Below are 23,562 nucleotides of genomic sequence, written 5' to 3'. Positions count from 1 at the left end.
CATCCATCGAGAGTTAAATTATATTTTAAATCAAATCAAATCAAATCACTTTTATTGAAACAGGAAGCACCCGCCCTCAGAACGATCCAGTGCTGGTCGGACCAATCAGACTCTACACTACAAGACTGTTTTGATCACACGGACTGGGAGATGTTCCGGTCCGCCTCTGATGACGACATCGAGCTTTACACTGATAGCGTAATGTGTTTCATCAGAAAGTGCATAGAGGATGTCGTTCTGACCAGAACAATACGGATCTATCCGAACCAGAAGCCATGGATTAATAGCGATGTTCGTGCGGCACTTAATGTACGGACCTCCGCTTTTAATTCCGGGAATGCAGAGGAGCATAACCAAGCCAGTTATGCCCTCCGAACAGCAAAACGCCAGTACAGGAACAAGATTGAAGGACAGTTTAACACCACCAACTCTAGAAGCATGTGGCAGGGAATTAACATCATCATGGACTTTAAAGGGAGAGAGCTCTCACGGCCAAAGCTACAGAGGTTAGTTCACTCTCCGTCTCTGTAGCTGATGTAACCTGATCCTTCCGACTGGTGAATATCTGCAAAGCCGCAGTCCAGACGGCATTCCTGGCCGCGTCATCAGAGCGTGCATGAACCAGCTGGCTGGTGTTTTTACGGATATTTTCAACATTTCCCTCTCTTTGTCTGTAGTCCCCACATGCTTTAAAACGTCCACCATTGTGCCTGTACCAAAGCAATCCAAAATCACTTGCTTAAGTGACTGACGTCCTGTTGCTCTGACCCCCATCATCAGCAAATGCTTTGAGAGACTAATCAGAGATTACATCTGCTCTGTGCTGCCTCTCTCTCTAGACCCATTGCAGTTTGCTTACCGCCACATCCGCTCCACTGATGATGCCATTGCATCTACAATGCGCACTGCTCTCTCCCACCTGGAAAAAAAGAACACTTATGTGAGAATGTTGTTTGTAGACTACAGCTCAGCATTCAACACCATAGTACCCTCCAAGCTTGATGAGAAACTCCGGGCTCTGGGCTTAAACAGATCGCTGTGCAGCTGGATCCTTGACTTCCTGTCAAGCAGATGCCAGGTGGTTAGAATAGCAACAGCAACATCTCCTCATCACTGATCCTCAACACTGGAGCCCCACAGGGCTGTGTTCTCAGTCCACTCTTGTATTCCTTGTACACATATGACTGTGTGGCAACACATAGCTCCAATGCCATCATTAAGTTTGCTGATGACACGACGGTGGTAGGTCTGATCACTGACAATGATGAAACAGCCTACAGAGAGGAGGTGCACACTCTGACACACTGGTGTCAGGAGCACAAGGTGGGCTCCAATCAAGTTGTAGAAACATCTCAAGGATGATAAGTGGAAACAGGATGCACCTGAGCTCAATTTTGAGTGTCACGGCAAAGGCTGTGAATACTTATGTACATGTGATTTTTTTCATTTTTTATTTTTTATAAATTTGCAAAGATTTCAAACAAACTTCTTTCACGTTGTCATTATGGGGTATTGTTTGTAGAATTTTGAGGAAAATAATGAATTTAATCCATTTTGGAATAAACCTGTAACATAACAAAATGTGGAAAAAGTGAAGTGCTGTGAATACTTTTCGGATGCACTGTACCAGGCGGTGTGTGGAAAAAGCACGGAGGATTATCAGAGACTCCAGCCACCCGAGCCATGGGCTGTTCTCACTGCTACCATCAGGCAGGCGGTATCGCAGCATCAGGACCCACACCAGCCGACTTCAGGATAGCTTGGACTCAAGATGGCGCCGAGTATGGCTGCTGCGTTGCGAGCTCCGACACAACATGGTAGTGTTTTGTTTAGAATTCTTATGTTTTTTGTCTTGGATGTTGTCTGCCTTATTGTCTATGACAGACAAACACTTTTGGACATTGGTTCAGCAATTACACACCGTAAACCGGACTTCAAATTCCTCAATGCCGACCCGCTGTTTATAAACATGCAAGCGGAGCCCTTTGTCTGGGCAGCCTGGCCGCGAAAACGCAGAAGGAAAAGGGGAAACAGAGCCGGCGTTCTCATCAGAGTAAGACGTCGTGCAAATTGACCCCCGCTACCCAGTATTCTACTGGCAAATGTTCAGTCTCTGGATAACAAGCTCTGCAAGCTGAAAGCGTGGAACTCTTTCCAACGAGAGACGAGGGACTGCTGCATTATCTGCCTTACGGAAACTTGGATGTCTGCGGAGATTCCAGACTCAGCCATTGAACCCGCGGGGTTCTCCGTGCACCGAGCGGACAGAGCGAAAGACCTCTCAGGTAAAAGCAGAGGTGGTGGTGTATGTTTTATGATCAACAAATCCTGATGTGATCAGAGGAACGTACATTCTATCAAGTCTTTCTACTCTCCTGATCTGGAATTTCTCATGCTTCTATGTTGACCATTCTGGCTACTGAGGGAATTCACAGCGGTCATTATCACTGCTGTGTACATCCTCCCACAAGCCGACACAGACCGGGCACTCAAGGAACTGTATGGGATTATTAGCAAACAGGAAACCGTGCACCCTGAGGCCGGTTATACAGCTAAAATTATATTTTAGCTGCTTATTTTTAGAGGTTTTTGGTCCAATAATTAGCCAGCCAAATTTTTGATTTCATTTCATTTTCCTAGAACCCATTTCTTCTAAACCCATCGAAAATGTACAATCGTCCAAATTAGCAAAGCATGGTGGGTGCATGCATTTGAGAGGGTAAATATAAGAGGACTATTTTAAAAGTCACACAAAGTGTCACACTTCCTGTTGTCAGTTGGTGGCGCTACAAAAGTGACCCACAATAGCCACATCAATGCGATTTGCCGACATGACCAAACATATTGCTCAAGTTTGATCTCAATCTGTCAATGTGCACAGAAGATATGAGACACTTCCTATTTCCCTTTTTTACCATAAATGTATTACCTCGCCATGGCTACACCATTCGAGATATCAAAAATCTGTTTGCAATTTAGCATCTACAATATCTTGGCATCATGTTGATTAAACTTGGTAAGAATAGCATGAATCCCCTAAGAGGAGTATTTAAAAGTTCAGGCCTGCAATTTTCAAAAATGCACATTTAATCCAAAATGGCCAACTTCCTGTTGGGCGGAGCTAATGGCTGTAATTTTGAAAGTTGTCTGACTTGATGAGAACAATACATGTAGCAAGTTTGGTGACTATAGAAGAAACTGGCCCCACCACTTTTGTTTAAAGGTGGTGCTACAGAGCTCCCCAGCCATGCCCATGTGTTAACGTTTTCTCAGGTCTAATGGCCGACAAATCTAATGTGTGTGAATTTTTCAAACAATCCAAAATAGCCGACTTCCTTTGGGCAGAGCTTATGACTGTCAGCACGAAAGTTGTCCGGTTTGATGAGATCTATATTTGTACAAAGTTTGGTTACTGTAGCTCAAAAGGGATGTGCTACAGAGCACCCTGAACATGCCCATCTTCTAGGTGGTGCTACAGAGCCCCCTCTACATGCCCATGAATGAACTTTTGCCAAACACTAATGGCCGACGACTCTGATGCGTGTATAAAATATAATGAGTTTTTGAGCATTGTTAAGTGCCCCAAAAGCCCCCGAAACCTTAAAATAATAATAATAAATATAGCTACAAGCAGCAATTATCGGGGCCAAGCACAGGAATGGCAAAAATGTGTGAAAATAGCATTTTTGTGAAGATTTTCGGCAAACTGCTTGAAAAGCAATGAATAGAATCACTTGTAATGTAATATACATTGTTCTTGATGCAGCATGATACATCTTATTGTATTTAAATTATTTTATCAAAATACACACTCAGATAGATGTGAACTCTTTTTTTTCCCCGTTTCATAATAAATTGGTAAAACATTTAAATACAATAAATTAAAATTGAAATAATTTCCTAACAAAATGTTGCAAATGTTTTCTTCTTTATGTTTTTTTATGTTTATTGGACTATATTACCTTCATATCCGACTTTATTCTTGACAAACCTTATATCGTTTGAAAGCTACAAGTCTCTAGCTTCGAAATATACCCACTGTTTTTCGATCTGAAGGAAGTCATTACAGTAATGCATTAAAATACTGAAAGAGTGGATTTTAAAACATGCAACATGTGAGCGGTATTACTTATCTTTTATATGTTCTGGTTTTGATCTGATTGGACGATGGCAGGAAATTCAAGCATACAATCCATTGTAAATGTCCACGATTGAAAGTAGACTCAACCATTTTATTCAAAACAGTGAAAATTGAGGGAAAAAAACGACTGATCATCCTTTGCTTACGTCATCATGCAAATTAAAATGTCTATTATCAATAAAATATTGATAATAAAACTTTTTTTATCAATCAGCATCAAGGACTTGAGGTCTTGAGAAAAGAGGTCTGGTGAAATTTCTGCATTGTTTGAGCCCACCCACGAGTCTTTCTGTGATTCACAGGTAGAGCTGTCAATCAAACCAGATCAAAGGCTTGTTTGGAAAGAGAACCTTAGGCCACCATTACGATCTGAGCTTTTTTCCTTTTCTGATGACTGAATCTAACATTTTAGCTGTTTCTTTCAATGGATTTATGCAAAAACACTACAATTTAGCTAGATCTGAGTACTTTGGAATAAGTTCCACGCAGTTTTGAGGAGGAATAAACACCAAACCAGCAGGAGTGCTTATTCTGTGTTTGGACTTAAGCAGCTATAGGGCTAAAGCTAAATACACAGGCGCTGATCGGGGGAATGGGCTCTTTGGATCATTTATTATTTTATTTAGTGGTGTAAACAAATTATTATGTAATTTATGGCAGAAAAATATGTTTATGTTTTTTAGAAATGTGAATAATTACTGGCTTCCACTGCTAACAATACTTACACTGAAACATACATTATAATTATAATAATTATAATCTGTAATGAATTTTATATATTGTTTTGCAATAAAATAGTGTGTCCTCATATGTAGTTTAGTGGTGTTTCTGAAATTAGTTTTAAAAAAATTTCTGAAATTAGTTTTATTCACTCTTGCACCAATTGGCGATTTCATCCTGTGGCCACTTTTGGTACTGCGCCTAGTAAATGTTTGATAAATATGGTATTTTATAATTTATTTGCTTGAAATTTGGGATACAACTTGGTTTGATGTATTTCTTTAATTTTCTGTAATTTTTTTGGGTGCCACATATATTTTCTATATATTTTAATAAATGAAATAAAAGTTTAGTGCATTGCATTTTCAACAACCTCTATAATTTTTTTTAATTAACAACTTATTTCACTTACACAATAATCTCCCACATGTCTTCTTTAAAAAGAGTCCATAATTAAGTCTGTAGACCCAGGCATTTCAGAATGACAGGCATTTCAATTTGAGTATGTCACTCTTGGAACAGTGGAGCTTTAATGTCATCTTGTGGTACTGCGTCTACAAACATTCTAAGAAATTTGGCATTTTATAACTTATTTACTTGAAATTTGGGACACAACTTGGTTTGATATATGGCTTTAATTTTCTATAATTGTTTTGGCCAACACATATATTTTTTATATATTTATTTAATAAATGAAATAACATTTTAGTGCATTTTAATTTCAATAAACTTAAACATCTATAACTTTTATTAACTAACTTAACTGATTTCACTTGCACAATAATCGACCAAGTGTCTTCATTAAAAAGAGACCAAAATTAGGTCTCTAGTCCTAAGCATTCAAGACTAACAACCATTTAAAGTTGAAAATATAATTTTCTGGTAAATGCTAAAAAAGGAGAGTGCCAGTTAAGGGGATAGTATACTGAACATTTGTTATTTTGAAGTCAGAGATGACTGAGAGTAAAGAAATGCAGTGCAGTGTGTCAGATGTTCATTTATTAACTGTTCTGGGCTGTGTTTCTCCAAATCATCCAGGTGGATGCTGCACACTGGTGGTTGTTGAGGAGAGTCCCCTGTTCACCGTGTAAAGCGCTTTGAGTGTAGTGTCAGAAAAGCACTATATAAATGTAACAATCATTTATAATGATTAAAAGCATCGTTAGTGTAAGTTGATCGTAGGTACCATAGGCACCAATCGTCTTTACGAGCAACTTGGACTAACAATGCTTTTGGTTAACACAGCCCTGAGTGATTCCATTTATTCAGTTAAACGATTTATCAGACTGAATCAACATGCAAGTTTGTGAGTAAGAGTGAATTATTTAAAGAGGTGATGCTATAGAGTAATTTTTTGAATTTTGTAAATTTAGTGGAATGAGTGAAAATGACAACAAGAAAAAAGTATTTTTTGGTATTATTTAGTGGTACATGTTTTTTTTTTTTTTTTTTTTTTGGTGTTGTTACATTCAGTTTGGACTGCAAGCTCACAAAAACTTTTGATGATCTGAGCAAAATTTTGTGAAAATTTGATTATCGCTGTGGGAGGAGTTTGAAAAAGTAGGTTTTCAATTAAATTATTAATGCCGACAGGAGGATTGGCCGACCATGACAAATGTGTTATTGTTGAACTCTGCTTGACCCAATAGGCTAAAATTATCAAAAGTTATTAACATTTTATATATTTTGTTATATTTTTTACCACAGGCTAGCACTGTCCTGAAACTTGTTGAGCACCTTCAGGGCATTGTGCCGATGACACATACTGAGTTTCATAACGATACACCAATGCATTTGTAAAATACAGCATTTTATGACAAAATTCAAAATAGCTGATGCCAAAAATGGCCAACATGGGAAAATTGGGTGCTTGGCCCCTAATAAAAATAAATATAGCTGCAAGCAGCAATGATGGGCTCAAGCACCATGGGTCCATTTCGATCCAGTGGCTTTTGAAAAACAATGCATGGTGGATACATGCATTTGGCATTTGACATTATTCTAAACAATTTTGAAGCAATTTGGGTAAATATAAGAGGATTATTTTAAAGTCTGTTGTAAGAGCCACACTTCCTGCTGCCAGGTGGTGGCGCTATAACCGTAACCCAAAATAGTCACATTCATGTGATTAGCCCCCAAGACTAAACATAAATCTTCATTTTTATCTAAATCACACATTGCACACAGAAGATATGAGACACTTCCTGTTTTCCATTTTTCACCATTAATTTAATGCCTCGCCATGGCAACACCGTTTGACATATCCAAAAACTTTTTACAATTTAGCATCTTCAATGTCTCGGCATAATGTTGACTAAATGTAGTGACAGTCTCATGAATCCCTTAGGTTCAGAGACTGCAATATTCAAAAAATCCAAAATGGCTGACTTCCTGTTGGGTGGAGCTAATAACTATAAGAAAGTTGTCAGGCTTGATGAGAACTATATATGTACCAATTTTGGTGACTGTAGGTGAAAATGGGGGTTCTACAGGGGCCGTCTTACATGCCCATTTTAAACGGGGTGCTACAGAGCCCCCCCCAAACCCCCCCCCCCACACACACACCCATACAAGAACTTTTGCCCAGCCCTAAAGTCTATGACTCTGATGTGTGTGCAAAATTTCATGAAATTTTAAGCATGCCAAGTGCCTCAAAAACACCCAAATATTGGAAGAAAGGAGTAATAACATTTAATGCGTTGCCACGGTACAACAGTATTTAAGATATCAAATATTCCTTTACAATTTTACATCAGCAGTGTCTTGACATTATTCTTAAGAATTTGATGTTACTTTATCGCATCGCCATGGCAACACCGTTCGATATATCAAAAATCAGTTTGCAACTTAGCATCGTCAATGTCTTGGCAAGATGTCACCCACATTTGGTACCTGTAACATAAATCACCTAAGAGGAGTATTTCAAATTCCAGAGCATGCATTTTTCAAACAATCCAAAATGGCCGACTTCCTGTTGAGTGGAGCTTATGACTGTCAGAATGAAAGTTGTCTGGCTTGGTGAGATCTATATATGTACAAAATTTGGTGACTGTAGCTCAAAAGGGATGTGCTACAGAGCCCCCCCGAACATGCCCATCTTCTAGGTGGTGCTACAGAACCCCCTCTACATGGCCATGTATGAACTTTTGCCAAGGCAGACGACTCTAACGCATGTTTTTGAGCATATTAAGTGCCCCAAAAGCCCCCAAAACCTTAATAATAATAATCCATAGAAGAACAATAGGGTCTCTACACTTTCAGTGCTTGGGCCCTAAAATCCTTAGAAGAACAATAGGGTCTCCGTACTTCCAGTGCTTGGGCCCTAACAATAAAAATAATAATCCTTAGAAGAACAATAGGGTCTCTGCACTTTCAGTATTTAGGACCTAATTAACCCCTGAAAAGTAATAAATGTTGCTGATTAAACATTACCATTGTGAATAAACGTGGCTTATTTTTAATGTAATAAAAAGCATCATAGCATGTCAGAATCACAAAGCTTTGAAGCTTTGGGGGTGAGAACAGATTGAGAATTTTTTAATAAAATTCAATATGGCGGAGAGGCAGTATGGCAGATATGGGGAAAATTGGTATAGTTGAAATCCACACAGACACCAAGTTCATGATTTTAGGACATAATGTTCAAAAGTTATAGGAAAAATAGATATTTTTCACACTTTTTTGACCCATAGGTGGTGCTGTCACCAACCTTTGCATGTACCCTCAGATCGTTCTCTAGTACTTACATTTCGATAGGACAAAGTGTTTCCAAGATACAGCCTCAAATCCTGTTTCACGTCAACCTCATTAACTTTTAACAAAGTTGAAAATAAAATTCTATATCATCCCATATCATTGCTCAGTCTAAAGTTTTTTTTGTTGTTGTGCAAATCAGGCAAAGTTTGTAGGAGCAGTAGCGAAAAAAGTATATACGTTATAAACCAAGATGGAGGCCACTGTAATGGGTGGAGTTTTAATTTAAGGGGTCCATTTGAATCATCAGGAGGAGAGTAATCAGATGCAAAATCAGAATTTTGTTTTTAGGACAAATGGTTTAAAAGCACTAAAGAAAACATAATTTTTTAACTGGTAGTGATGCTATATAATTTGACTTATGGCACTTTTCCATTGCATGTTACGGTTCGACTCGACTCTGCTCGCTTTTCTGAGCTTGCTTTTCCACTGCAGTTTAGTGCAGCCTCAACGTGGGTGGGATTATAGGCTGATCGTCATAGTTGCACCACCTCTACTGCCGTGACATCATCTTAAATGTGACACAAACATTACTGACCATAAACAATAGCATGACCGCTAGCGGTTAACTGATAGATCATTGTGCTGCATAAAGCAGTTGTTGCATGGAGATTTTACACAAGTGTAACAGTTAAATTGGCCTGGTTGTTTTAGAAGAAAGCTTTCCAGTAGCTAGTCAACAAAGTAAAGTGAAGCTTTCAAGCAGAATATAGAGTTAACGTAACAAAACGTACCATCCTCCATCATGGACTCCAACAACGTCGTGGCCGAGTCCAGGGCACTCTCCCTCCCATTGCTTGCCGGTCTATTGCCGATAGATAACGTCCATTTGGTTGAACCACTTTCACTTTCTTCTGTTTGAACCACTCCGGCTGTTGTGGTCTTTGATGGTACTGTAGTCACTTTTAAGTTTTTTTAACTTTTCCCTACACTGTTGGTAGGTCCGGTGGTAGCTGTGTGCGCCCAACAGCTGAGACACTTCCTGAAATACTTTTTTGTTTTGCATCGCCCCATCCAGCTCTCGTTGGATTCTCTCCTCGGCTACTAATGAGAGGAACGTCTGCACTTCGTTTACGCCGTGGTTTTGTGCACAGCCATTTCTTTTTACAATCGAAAGTCGCGTGAACAAATGATACTGCTAACGCTGTTGCTAACTTTAAAACTAGCGGGTTGATGTCCCATGTCAAAAAAACAAAAACAACAAAAAAACAACTTAAATAAAAATGTCCTGTGTCGCAAATCCAGTGACACTGGTAGTGACAATTCTCTCTGACCAATCAGTAATCTGCAGGGTTTTGACATCAGATTTAGTATCGGCTTGGCTCGCTTGGAACCTCGACCGAGGTTATACTAAAAAAAAGTACCAAGTATCAGGTACTATCCACAGTGGAAAACCCCAAAAAGTGAGCAGAGTCGAGTCGAGCCATACCGTGCAGTGGAAAAGCCCCATTCCCTATCTGTCACTCACTCGACGTTGTGTCGATGTAGTGACACTAGGGGTCACTCTTGGGAGCCCGAGACACCTCTGGTCTTTGATAAAAGGCCAATGAAAATTGGCGAGTGGTATTTGCATGCCTAACGGTCATGCTCACTGAGCTGAATACTACTGTTCATTCACCTCTGCTGGATCTGACGGCGCATTTCAGCAGCTTCTCCCCCCCTGCACTGGTGCACTGCAGAGAATGCCCCTGGGCGCTTCGGCAGAAATAAAAGAGTATATTTCTCTAAAAGAGTATATTTCTCTAAAAGAGCGGCATACACGGAACGTCTTTTTAAAGACGCGTCTTTTTAAGGACGCTTTTCTGATTGTGTGTTATTCCTGGTTGCGCTCGTTATCTCTCGCCTTCTGACGGTCACGATCACTGTCTTTCGTGTCTGGGCACTGCTCACGCGGATACAGCGTTCGTGGATGGTCATGTTCTCATTGCGAGAATATGTCCATTGCAACGTTGCGGTCGCGGCTCGCCTTCGTAAGAAAGCAAGCCACCCCAGAGGCTCCCGCCTCGGTCATTTTACCCACGGGTATGAGGCCAGCGCGGCTAGCACTGGGGGCAATTTGGGGACCCCAATGGGACCGCCTCCGCCGGGTATCTCCCCGCAGACCTCCCATTCCCCAGCACGCTCGTCTGCCCCGATTGGGCTTCCGGATGAGTCCGTCGGCTCGTCTCACGGCGAGTTCGACCTCTTATTCGGAGCCCGCGAAAGTGATGAGCTCTCGAGCGCAGCATCGGAGAGCGGGCTCGTCCAGTCGGAAACCTCAGCTGGGCTCCTCCCTTCGGGGTCGATTGCCCAGTCACAGGCTGACGCAGAGATGACGAAATGCTTTCCCGGGCAGCTGCGAGCGTCGGCTAGTGTGGAACTCACTGCTCTTCCCTGAACCCTCGCGGCTCGGTGATTGGTTCCTGGGCTCGCGGCGCCGCTCAAAGCCATGCCCCGCCCCGTTCCTTTCTTCCCGGAAGTGCATGAAGAGCTGACAAGGTCGCGGGAGGCACTTTTTACTGCCCGGTCCCGATCTTTTCAGCTTCCCCGCCCTCACTACCCTCGATGGTGGGGCGGCCAAGGGCTATTCGGCAATCCCCTGGTGGATAAAGGCGCTCACGGTGCACCTATGCCCGCAGAGCGCCGCCACCTGGCGTGGGTGCCCAAAGCCCCCGTCCAAGGCCTGTAGGTTTACGTCGTCTCTGAAGGCCAAGGCCTACGGTGCCGCTGGACAAGCCGCCTTCGCCCTGCACACCATGGCTCTCCTGCAAGACCGCCAAGGCGCTAAAGGAAATGCACGAGGGTAGTTCCGCCCCAGGATTGATGCAGGAACTGTGCTCGGCGACCGACCTCGCTCTCTGAGCGATGGAGGTCACGGCACAGTCTCTCGGGCGGACGATGGCCACACTAGTGGTCCAGGAGCTCCACCTTTGGCTCAACCTGGTCGAGATGGGTGAGACCGACAAGACACGTTTCCTTGCTGCCCCCAATTCCCAGGCAGGCCTATTCGGCGACACCGTTGAGGACTTTGCCCAGCAGTTTCGATGGTAGAGCAGTAGATGGATGCTAGCCGGAGTATCCTGCCCCAGCGCGGCTCAAGATCCCGCACCCTGTCTACTCATCGCCAAGGGCGTCCCCCTGCGGTGACTGCACCGGCTCCGCCGCAGCCCGCCCCTTCGGCCCGGCCCCAGCTTGGGGCCCACCGCAGGAAGCAGACGCCACCCGTCTCGCAGCCGCCCAGAACCAGTGAAAGGCTTCAAAGCACCCTTGAGATGGGCGACCCAGGGACAACGAAACCCGCTGCTCTGGAGCTGGTAAGCAGATCTCCATCTTTTTGTTTCCTTTTGCATTTAATTGCGCTGCATGCCCAAGTGGCTGCAGTACTCAAGAGCTCAGCAAGAGCGGTTTCCTTGTTCCCTGGGTCACGTATCCGGTGTGCACGGCCGTCATCGCGACCACCGTCCACCACTCTATTTGGCAGGTTTGGCGCTCCAGCGGCGGTCTCCCGCCCCTGAGCGCCCAGCTGTGGCACAAATCCGCCCCTGATGTGGCAGTCTCCACGGGTCACAGGCTGTTCCGGGGGTGGTCACAAGGAGCCAGGTAAGTGCTTCGATGTCCTTAGACTCCGCACGACCACGATGTGGTGTGGCACCTCGAGCTCCGCCCCGCCGCGAGGCCCCACCTGCCGGTACGTCCGATGACGTTGTTCCTTTGGTCCCCCTTGCGCGGAACTTGGACGCATGGCTTGCGCTTTCCAATCCGTCGCGAGGGCTGGTCCGGACTGTCCGACTCGGCTGCGCGATTCACTTCACAGGGCATCCACCCAGGTTCAGCGGTGTCCACTTCACCTTGGTGAAAGATGAAAACGCTGCTATTTTGCGCGGAGATTGCTACCCTCCTACGGAAGGGCGCGATAGAACCTGTCCCTCCAGCCGAGATGAAGAAGGGGTTTTTCGGCCCCTACTTCATCGTACTGAAAAAAGTCGGTGGGTTGAGGCCAATCTTGGACCTGTGAGTTCTAAACTAGGCTTTATACAGACTCCCGTTCAAGATGCTGACGCAAAAACAAATTCTGGCGAGCGTCCAGCATCAAGATTGGTTTGCGGCGTAGACCTGAAGGATGCGTACTTCCATGTCTCGATCCTTCCTCGACACAGACCTTTCCTGCGGTTTGCGTCCGAGAGTCAGGCGTATCAGTACAAAGTCCTCCCTTTCGGCCTGTCCCTGTCTCCTCGCGTCTTTACGAAGGTCGCAGAGGCTGCCCTTGCCCCGTTAAGGGAGGTGGGCATTCGCGTTCTCAACTATCTCGACAACTGGCTAATCCTAGCTCATTCTCGAGACATGTTGTGCACACACAGGGACCTGGTGCTCTCACACCTCTGCCGACTAGGGCTTCAGGTGAACTAGGAAAAGAGCAAGCTCCTCCCAGTTCAAAGCATCTCTTTTCTCGGTTTGGAGTTGGACTCAGTCTCCTTGACGGGGCACCTTACGAACGAGCGCACCCAGTCTGTGCTGGCCTGTTTGAAGGCGTTCAAACAGAAAACAGTGGTTACACTGAAACTTTTTCAGAGGCTCCTGGGGCATATGGCATTCTCGGCGGTGGCCACCCCGCTCGGGTTGATGCATATGAGGCTGCTTCAGCACTGGCTCCAGACTCGAGTCCCGAGATGGGCATGGCGCCACAGGACACGTCACGTGGTCATCACGCCGGTCTGTCACCGTCTTTTCAGCCCTTGGACCGATCTCTCATTTCTACGGGCAGGTGTTCCTCTAGAACTGGTCCCCAGTCCTGAAAACTACTGTTTGAATGATGCTGCATCCATGCCACTAGATGTCAGTGTAAGCCATACTTCGACATAGTCCAAAAAATTACTGAGTGCACCTTTAAAGCTGCACTAAGAAACTTTGGGCTCTCTAGCAACATCTATGGTTGAAACCTAAAAATGCAAGCAATTTGCAGGGAAACATTTTATGAGTTGTGTTTCGGCTCTGCTCTTCTGCACAAATTCATCTCATGGTTTGAGGTTACCTGAAAATTGCCAGTGATAACTGATATATTCATCTGCAGAGCTGGAGTCATGATGTGCTAGTTGATATTATGTTATTCGATTAAACATTTATAACAAAGATATTACTTGCTTTGAGGAAGATGAACAACCTTTTAATTTAATATGATTATTTAAATGTTTTTTTCAACTTGTATTGTACTACACATCAATTTAAGAGGTGAAACTCATGATATGGATGATATGAGTTCAGTTGATGACACTTTATTTTTATATTACAATCAGCCTCAGTGGACGATGCAGTTGAACTATAATACTACAATAGTAGGTCTATGGACTGCAAACAATAAAACTGTAATCTAAAAACACAAAAAGAAGATTCAATAATGATGCGGATGAAATATACTTTATTAAACATGAAAACAATATGCAGAAGTGTGCAATATAACAATTACAATAATAAACGTTTAATAATTTTATGGGCAGTAAAATTATAATAGAGCTGCATGTATATGGGAGTGAAGAGTACGCCGTTCATACAGTGCATGTAAACTGGAATGCTGTTTTCTCGCAATAAGCCACTTTCTGGTGTCCATGTAAACGTAGTCAGTTACAATTTGGTTGTACTTTTCCAGTTGCAATCAGTGCCAATGAGCCATATCCAGGACAGGGATATTCCCATACTGGACTTTTGCTTAAGATGTGGAATCAGGCTTTATGACATATCCCTCTAGTGGGATGAAGCATTATCAGAGCGTGGGGGCCCAGGTAGTCATTACCCACCACAATTTTTTCATTTTAGTTCTAGGCATGTGAGATTTAACAAATCGGGATTTTTGCGGCATATTTTACAAATTTGTATTTTTAAAAAGATTTTGGTTTTGAATTTTTGATGGGATTAGCTGCAAAAATCCAAATTATAGAATTTCAGCTTTACATTTTCAGATGAAATAGAAATTCAGCACTCCAGATACAAATCTCTGAAATTAAGATCTCAGAAATTCAGAACGTAAACAAACTAGGCCAAATTTCAATTAGAGTTTTACAAGCAGAAAACACAGCTCTGCTTAACATTTCGCCTAGTTTGTTTATGATATTTATATGAGATTTGTATTCAGATTTATGAATTTCTTCTTCATCTCAAAATATGAAGCTGCAATTCTATAATCTGAATTATTACAGCTAATTCCACCTCTAAATAATTAAAAACCAAAAACATCTATTATTTAAAAAAAAATACACATTTATAAAATATTTTGACTTGTCTAGAAATCAAATGAACATATTTCGATTCTAATCCTTTCATTGTTCTAGCTTCATGCCATCCAGCCTGAAGTAGTAAGTAAACTTAATTCCTGCAGTTTTACAAATACCATGTGTACAGAAGCACAATTCATAGCAAATAAATAAATAAAAACATATGAGAACAAAAACTTTGGTTTGATCAATATTGTTTTATCAGCAACCCAAGACAATTGCCTCACAAGAGGTGCATTTACATTCACTCTCTCTCCCACTATCTTTATATTTAGGTTTACTAATTTACAGTGATTTTACCTTAAACTTGAACATTGTTCTTCCTTGTGAGCACAGGTACAGTATTTAATACTATTGTTACTTCCTATCATAAAATTACAGAGCAATAACTTTCTGGAGTACTTTTAATGAATACTTTGATTTCCAATAAAGTTGTCTTGTTTTTTTTTTCCAATTTCCAATCCAATTTGGAATGCCCTATTCCCACTACTTAGTAGGTGTAATGTTGCTTAGCAGTGACAGGCAAAGACGAGATGATGTGAACATGAACACATGACTATAAAACAGAAACTGAACTTCCTAAATAAAAGACATGAACACAAAACATGAACAAAAACACATTTAAATGTGACAGTAGGTCCACTTGGTGGCGCAGTTACCTCAATCCGGGTGGCAGAGGACAAGTCTCAGTTGCCTCCGCTTCAGAGACAGTCAATCAGCGCATCTTATCATGTGGCTCGTTGTGCATGACACCGCGGAGACTCCGCATGTGGAGGCTCATTCTATTTTCTGTGATCCACGCACAACTTACCATGCGTCCCATTGAGAGCAAGAACCACTAATCATGACCACGAGGAGGTTACCCCATGTGACTCTACTCTCCCTAGCAACTGGGCCAATTTAATTGCTTAGGAGACCTGGCTGGAGTCACTCAGCACAACATGGATTCAATAAATTTGTCTTGTTGAACAAGTTCAAACTTTCTACTATCCCTTACATAGAACAACAGCTCATTCAGCACTATTGGTATTGCACTGTAGAGACCTTTAATTTGGGAGAAAACTATCTTTGTTTTGTTTTTTGCTCAGTATGCTGACTTGCACTGCAAAACATTATTTTGTCTTAAGGTGTCATGTAAACCCTTCTCCCCACATGTATACGCACTAATCGGACAACAATTAGCCTCTCCTTTGAGCGCAAGCTCCGAAAGAAAGAGGTGACGCAAGACGTAAAGTTTTTAACCCGGTGCATTTGACGTCCTTCCTTCAAATGTTTGATTACACATTGTGCCATGTATACTTGTCAGACAGATGTAGACTGTAACTTGACTATGCAAAAACCTGCTGTATAGCGATTATAAGCACATGTAAACATAATGAATGTCAAAGTGCGCAAAGTTCAAATGATGATGAATGTGACATATTTGGACAATAGCTTTTTTTATGTCTCAGTAGACCACTTGATTGCATGAAACTCTTCCAACATGAAGTGCAGTGGTACGGCTTATGTCTAGTATGAACTCTCTGATGTGTCCTCAGGGTTCCCAAAATAAGTGAATCTCCTTTCACAATGTGAACACGTGTAAGGGTTTTCTTAACTATGGATTCTCTGATGTACTTTCAATTCCTTGGCTCTAATAAAGGTTTTACCACAAATTTTAGCACACATGAGGTTTTACATCGGCATGTATGTTCTGGTGATCTTTTAAACAGTTCGGCCATGAAAAACTCTTTCCACAAAAAGAATACAAGTAAGTCTTCACATTTTAATGAATTTTGAGGTGTGCCTTCAAGTGGGATGTTTGATTGCACTGATCACAGTGAAATGGCTTTAATCCAAAATTGCAGAAAGTGCAGATGATTCTTTAAATGTGATGCTTGTGTGAAACTCTTTCCACAATGAGGGCAAATGTAAGGTGTCTCTCCAGTGTGTATTTTTATGTGGACTTTATGTGGATTTTCTTTCCATTTGAAACTCTTTCCACACTCAGAGCAGATGAAAGAATTTTTCAGATTAACAATTTTTATTGATTCTCATAAATTAACACAGAAAAACAACATAAATACACAGAATCAATCTTAACCCCCACTATTACCCCTCCCCCTCCTAATCCCCAACCCCACCCTGGCCCCAACAACATCCCAGTGGTCGCAAATTATATAGACACACAGACAAAAAAAAAATAAATAACAAAATTAAAAAATAAATAAATAAACAAATACAAATATAATAAAAATAATCACCCATCCATAAATGATATATACCCTCCCCATTTCTCCACGAACCCATTATATTTCCCCATTCTTCTAAACGACACCAAATTTTCAAAGGATCTCAACACACTACTCTCATATAGGTCACCGAGTGTAGTAACCCCCCTCACAATCCACTCTGACTAGCAGAAAGGGGACTTATTGTTACGTAGTTTAGGGTTCAGCCATAAGCTCGAGGCAACATTTAGATCCGAGTTAAACACTCTGGACACTTTTGTCCATACCAAGTGCAAATGCGAGATAACGGGGTGTAGTTTAACTTCTCCGGTTAGATTGATAGAAAGGCTTTGCAATGGCAAAATAGAGGCAAGAATTCCAGTTCAATACAAAGCCAGGGAGGGGCTCTTTCAGGTGGAAGGGACCAATGAGACAAATATCTGAGACTGAATGTGTAATAATAAAAAAAAAATCTAGGGTATGCCTAGCCCGCCTTTGTAAATCGGCCTATGCAGTTTACTGAAATGTAATCTAGGACACTTACCATTCCAAATGAAAGACTTCTCTATGCTCTCAAATTGCTTGAAATAAGAGAAGGGGACATCTATAGGGAGTGACTGTAGCAGGTAGCTGAATTTTGGAATAAAGTTAATTTTAATAACATAAACCATCCCATTCATCGATAAATGTAATGTAGCCCACCTGCCCACATCGCTTGAAAACCTTTTTATTAAAGGGTCAAAATTAACTCAAATTTATTGGGAATAAAATACCCAAATACTTAATGCCCTGTTTGGGCCACTGGAAAGCGCCCATCTGGAAAGCCGTTACTATGCTGTCAGAGCCAAAGCTTTGGATTTAGACCAATTGAATATATCCTGAAAACTTAGAAAATGAATTAATAATTCTGTGGAGGCAAGGCCAAGATCTAGTGGGGTCAGAGACCCTGCATAAAGCAGAAGTTTAGGCGCCATACCACCTGCCATTACCCCTGGAAAATCATCCTCCTTTCTTATCGTGGCTGCTAATGGTTCCAGGGCGAGACAGAACAATAATGGGGAAAGAGGGCAACCCTGCCGGGTGCCCCTATCCAGAGTAAAATAATCTGAAATTAATCCATTTGTTTGTGCTGCCGCTACAGAGTGTTTATAAAGTAACTTAATCAATCCAATAAAAGTATTCCCGAACCCATATATTTCCAAAATCTTAAAAAGATAATCCCATTCTACCATATCAAATGCCTTTTCGTGTTAAGTGAGATGGCAGCGACTGGAGTCTGATCATTCGCCACTGACCACATGATACTGATGTTATCAGAAGAGCTGTGGCCCTAAATAAACCACACCTGATCTATATGTATAAGAGATGTCATAACTTTGCATAATTGGTTAATATTTTAACGTCTAGCTGGATCAGGGAAATTGGAAGGTAACACTTACACTTGCTTGGATCTTTGTCCTTTTTAAGAATCAGACTGATCCTGGCTTGTGTCATGGTTGGGGGAGCTTTCCATCCTTTAATGATTCCATATAAATGTCTAGCAAAAGTGGAGCCAGTTCTGTAGCATAAGATCTAAAGAAAATTCAGCGGCAAAGCCATCTGGCCCTAGAGCCTTGCCTGTAGGCAGGGCCTTAATTACCTTGTCAAGCTCCTCCAAGGTTATCTCAGAATCAAGATAATTTTTTTGCTCAGTCATCAATTTAGGGAGTTCTAGAGGTTCCACAAATTTTCTAAAATCTTCATCAGTAGACGAAGACGTGGAACTTTAAAGATCAAGATATAATTTTTAAAAGCATTATTAATATCAATGGCTGAGGTAAATATTTCATTACCAGCAGATTTCACTAAATAATAGTAGAACAGTAGAAAAAGACTGTCTCTGCTTTATATATCTAGCCAAAAGTTTTCCTGCTTTGGCCCCCGACTCAAAATATGACAGTTTTGCTCTGAATAACCAAAACTCCACTTTCCGCGACAAAATAGTTTTATATTTGTATTTCAATTGGGTCAACTCTCTGAGGCCATCAGACGACACTTTTAATATTCCCTTCCAACTCCACGAGTTCTCGTGCTCTGGATTTTTTAAAGAATGAGGCATACTGTATGATCCGGCCCCTAAGAACCACCTTAAGTGCCTCCCAAGCCACGCCCACAGAAGATACTGAGGACCAGTTGGTCTCCATATAGACATTGATTTCAGCCTTTAACATTTGTTGGAATTCAGGATTTTGCAAAAGGGATACATTAAAGCGCCAACTATATGATTTCTTTTTCTTCATATGTGGCAACACCTCTAAACTCACCAGAGCGTGATCTAAGACTAAGATGTTTCCAATTGAGCAATCAACAACAGATGAAATGAGGGATGTAGATATAAATAAAAAATCTATTCTAGAATAAATCTTTTGTACTGATGAAAAAAATGAATAGACCCTACCAGATGGGTTTAAAATAGCCAAATATCTGCAAGACCAAGATTTTTACCCATCTTGTGAAGCATCAATGTTGCTCTAGGGGGCTTGCACAATTTTGCTTCACTATGATCAAGAACTGAGTCCATCAAAAGATTAAAGTCTCCTCCCAATATTATATCATGAGGGGTGCCAGCGGCTTGCAACATCCCTTCAAGATCTATAAAAAAGCCCTGATCATCAGCGTTAGGTGTGTAAATATTAGCCTTTCAACCTTTATCAACCTTTGCCCCTGAATTTCTGTTAAACAATAATGACTCTTCCTAATTTATCTTTAATCTGTTTGAGGCATTTGAATTGTTGATGCTTATTTATCAATGTAATGACCCCCATGCTCTTACTTGAGCCAGCACTAAAGAAAATATGTCCACCCCATATCTTGCCAAATTTTTCAGCTTCCTGCTGGGAAAGATGAGTTTCTTGAAGAAACACTATTTCATATTTCTTATGCTTAAGAAAAGAAATAACCTTCCTTCTTTTTATGGGGTGCTCCAACCATTCACATTCCACATGGAGAAAGATAACCCACTCATATTAACATTTTACATTTTTATTAATTAGAAAAAATAAATTGTGTGTCAAAAACAAGATTATAAAGACCATATTCCCCATTAATGCAACAATCAAACCCCAAACTTCCCCCCGAACCGAACAAACAGAAAAAAGAAAAACGTGCACATTAACCCTGCGCATGACAGTGTCAACCAGCGTCCATCCCTCTAAACTAAAATAGTCCATGTACGCCTTTGAGAGTCCCCGCAACAACTTTTCCGTCGGATTGCTCAAGTCCGATGCTTCTGTACAAATTTTGTGAGGCAAAATTACATAACAGAAAATACTTTGTAAAACAAACCTCAGCCAATAGGCAGAATAAAAACAAAGTATGTGTAGATTCATTCATAGAACTGTATCAAAGGTGTGTTCCTCCACAAAACAAGCTCCAGCAGAACCAGCACAAATTTATATATATATATATAAGCCGTTCAGTTTCCTCGGACAGTCAAACGAGTCTTCAGTGAGCTGGCTGTTCATGAGTGCAGCAGATGACTTAATCCTTCCAAAGTCCTGCAAAAAATACTCCACTAAACAAACTCCAGCCATTAGGAAGCATAAGCACAAAGAACGAGCAGATTCATCCACAACTGTCCCGAAGGAGTGTTATTCCACAAAACAAACTCCAGCCGCTAGGCGGAACCAGCACAAAAAGAAACAAAACAGGAGTCCCGGTTCCTCGGATGGTCAAGAGTGTATTGAGCGAATCAAGTTCACTCGGAGGCCACATAAGAAACACACCATGACTTCCTCTGTCCATCAACTTTATAAGAGACATTGCTTGTTGTGGGAATGTAGATATTTTGTGGCCATCCTTAGTATCCATTCTCAATCTGGCCAGGAACTTCAGTGTAAAAGCGATCTTCTGTCAATGCAAAAGTTTCTTGAAGGAGTGTTATTCCACAAAACAAACTCCAGCTGCTAGGCGGAACCAGCACTGAAAGAAACAAAAAAAGGCACCCAGCTTCCTCGGATGGTCAAGAGTGTATTGAGCGAGTCAAGTTCACTCGGAGGCCATATAAAAAATACACCATGACTTCCTCAGTCCATCAACTTTATAAAAGACATCACTTATTGTGGGCATGCAGATATTTTGTGGCCATGCTTAGTATCCACTCTCAATCTGGCCAGGAACTTCAGTGTAAAAGTGATCTTCCATCAATTCAAAAGTTTCTTGAAGGAGTGTTACTACACAAAACAAACTCCAGCCACTAGGCGGAACCAACACAAAAAGAAACAAAAATGGCGCCCAGCTTCCACAGACAGTCAAGAGTATGTACAGCGAGACAGCCCACTCGGGGGCCACATGAGAAATACCAAAAGGTTTACTCACCCCATTGATTCTATGAAGGACAGTGCTTGCTTGGGACATGTAAATACTTTGTGGCCATCCTTAGTATCTATTCTCAGTTTGGCCGGGAACATCAGTGCATAAGCGATCTTCCGTTGATGTAAGAGTTTCTTGCATTCCTTGAATCGATCACATTTCTCTCGTCGAATTCGCAAAGTCCGGGAACAAGAAAATTTTGTGATTCTTCCAAGAAAGTGTTCCTTTGCTCCTCGCTTCATGTAACACAAGATCTTTATTGGATGATCTCAGAACTTTGGCCAGAATTGATTGGGGCCTGTCTCCCTCAGCCGATCTGCGAGCCGGGACTATGTGAGCTCGCTCGATTTCCAGCTTATGGCCTGTTATGTCAAGCAGACTCGGGAAAAGCTTGTCTAGGAATTTCACCATATCTCTGCCTTCTTCATGCTCAGGAATTCCAACAATTCGGACGTTATTTCGCCGGCTACGAATCTCGAGGTCTTCCAGTTTTTCCAAAATGTGTTCCAAGTCTATCTTGGTCGCTAGCGGAATAGCAGCTAATTCCCTCTCCGATGACTCCAGATAATTGATCCATTTCTTGACATGTGACAATCTTGTAACCAGCTCAGAGAATTTTGTTTCCATCGCCATAATCAATCAACGTATTACAGCAAGATCCACTAAGTCATCAATAACTTTTGTCAGCATCACAAACATGCTCGCCAGTTGCCGCTGGATTTCTCCCGCCACACCGTCCAAACTGAGTCCCTGGTCTGCAGGCCTGTCAGAGGTTTCAGCTTGAGCACGTAAGTGCCTTTTAATATCTCCAGAGCCCAAGGATTTTGAATTCTTTGCCATGTTGTCTTCAAAGAACAGATATGTAGCAGGGTGTATCAAATCTCACCAGTTTATAACATAAAAATAATTAAAAACTAGCAAAGTGCGTAGAGCTCGTCGTTTACACGTCCGCTCCTCGCATGGCATCATGTGACTCCCCCTGGTGAAATAATTTTTGACTTCTGTTCTTTGTGAGATATTACTTCAGTTGTAAAATCATGAGGTTTCTGATTCTTTTGTCTCTCCTCCACTTCATTCAGACTTCCTTTTTCACCTCCATCAGGACTAAAACAAACACATGAAATCATACAAAATTCATATAAAGGGTATTCTGGTTAACATGAAATAACAGTGCACAGAAAGGATATTAAAAGAGACATTATTCAATGACATACTGATTGTATGGATCTTGTTATTAATTATGAATTGAGAATGGACACCAACCTGTATGTTAATTAATTTAATTTTTTTAATTAATTATATTTATTTATCATGCATTATACATTTGCACATATACAGTGAAATTCTTTTTTTTTCACATATGCCAGCTAAGCTGGGGTCAGAGTACAGGGTCAGCCACAATATGGTGCCCCTGGAGCAGATAGGGTCAAGGGCCTTGCTCAAGGGCCCAACAGTGGCATCTTGGCAGTGCTGGGGCTTGAACCCCCGACCTTCTGATCAGTAACCCAGAGCCTTAACTGCTGAGCCACCACTGCCCCACTGTTACTCAGGAATACTAATTTCCTCAGAGTCAGCGCCAGGACGAAATACGTGGGGGGGCATGTGGAATTTCAGAGGGGGCCACATTTTGAGAATGATAACAGGAAAAAGACGGTGTGGTTGTTTCAAGGAGCACAATACTTGTTGACCCCTCTCCAAACATAGCGCTTATGGTTGTGATCATAAAGCTCTATTTTGGTCTCGTCACTCCAAATTACAGTGTGCCAGAAGCTGTGAGGCGTGCATATTGTAACCAGGCTTATTTGTGGCATTGGCTTCTTTCCGGCAACTCGACCATGCAGCTCATTTTTGTTCAAGAATTGTCGTGTTGTGCTCCTTGAAACAACCACACTGTCTTTTTCCAGAGCAGCCTGTATTTCTCCTGAGGTTACTTGTGGGTTTTTCTTTGCATCCTGAACAATTCTTCTGGCAGTTGTGACTGAAATCTTTCTTGGTCTACCTGATCTTGGCTTGGTATCAAGAGATCCCCAAATTCTCCACTTCTTAATAAGTGATTGAACAATATTGACTGGCATTTTCAAGGCTTTGGATATCTTTTTATATCCTTTTCCATCTTTATAAAGTTCCATTACCTTGTTACGCAGGT

The sequence above is a fragment of the Myxocyprinus asiaticus genome, chromosome 5 (genome assembly GCF_019703515.2).
Source record: "Myxocyprinus asiaticus isolate MX2 ecotype Aquarium Trade chromosome 5, UBuf_Myxa_2, whole genome shotgun sequence".
NCBI classification, from domain to species: domain Eukaryota; kingdom Metazoa; phylum Chordata; class Actinopteri; order Cypriniformes; family Catostomidae; genus Myxocyprinus; species Myxocyprinus asiaticus.
Note: the sequence above shows the minus strand (reverse complement) of the source record.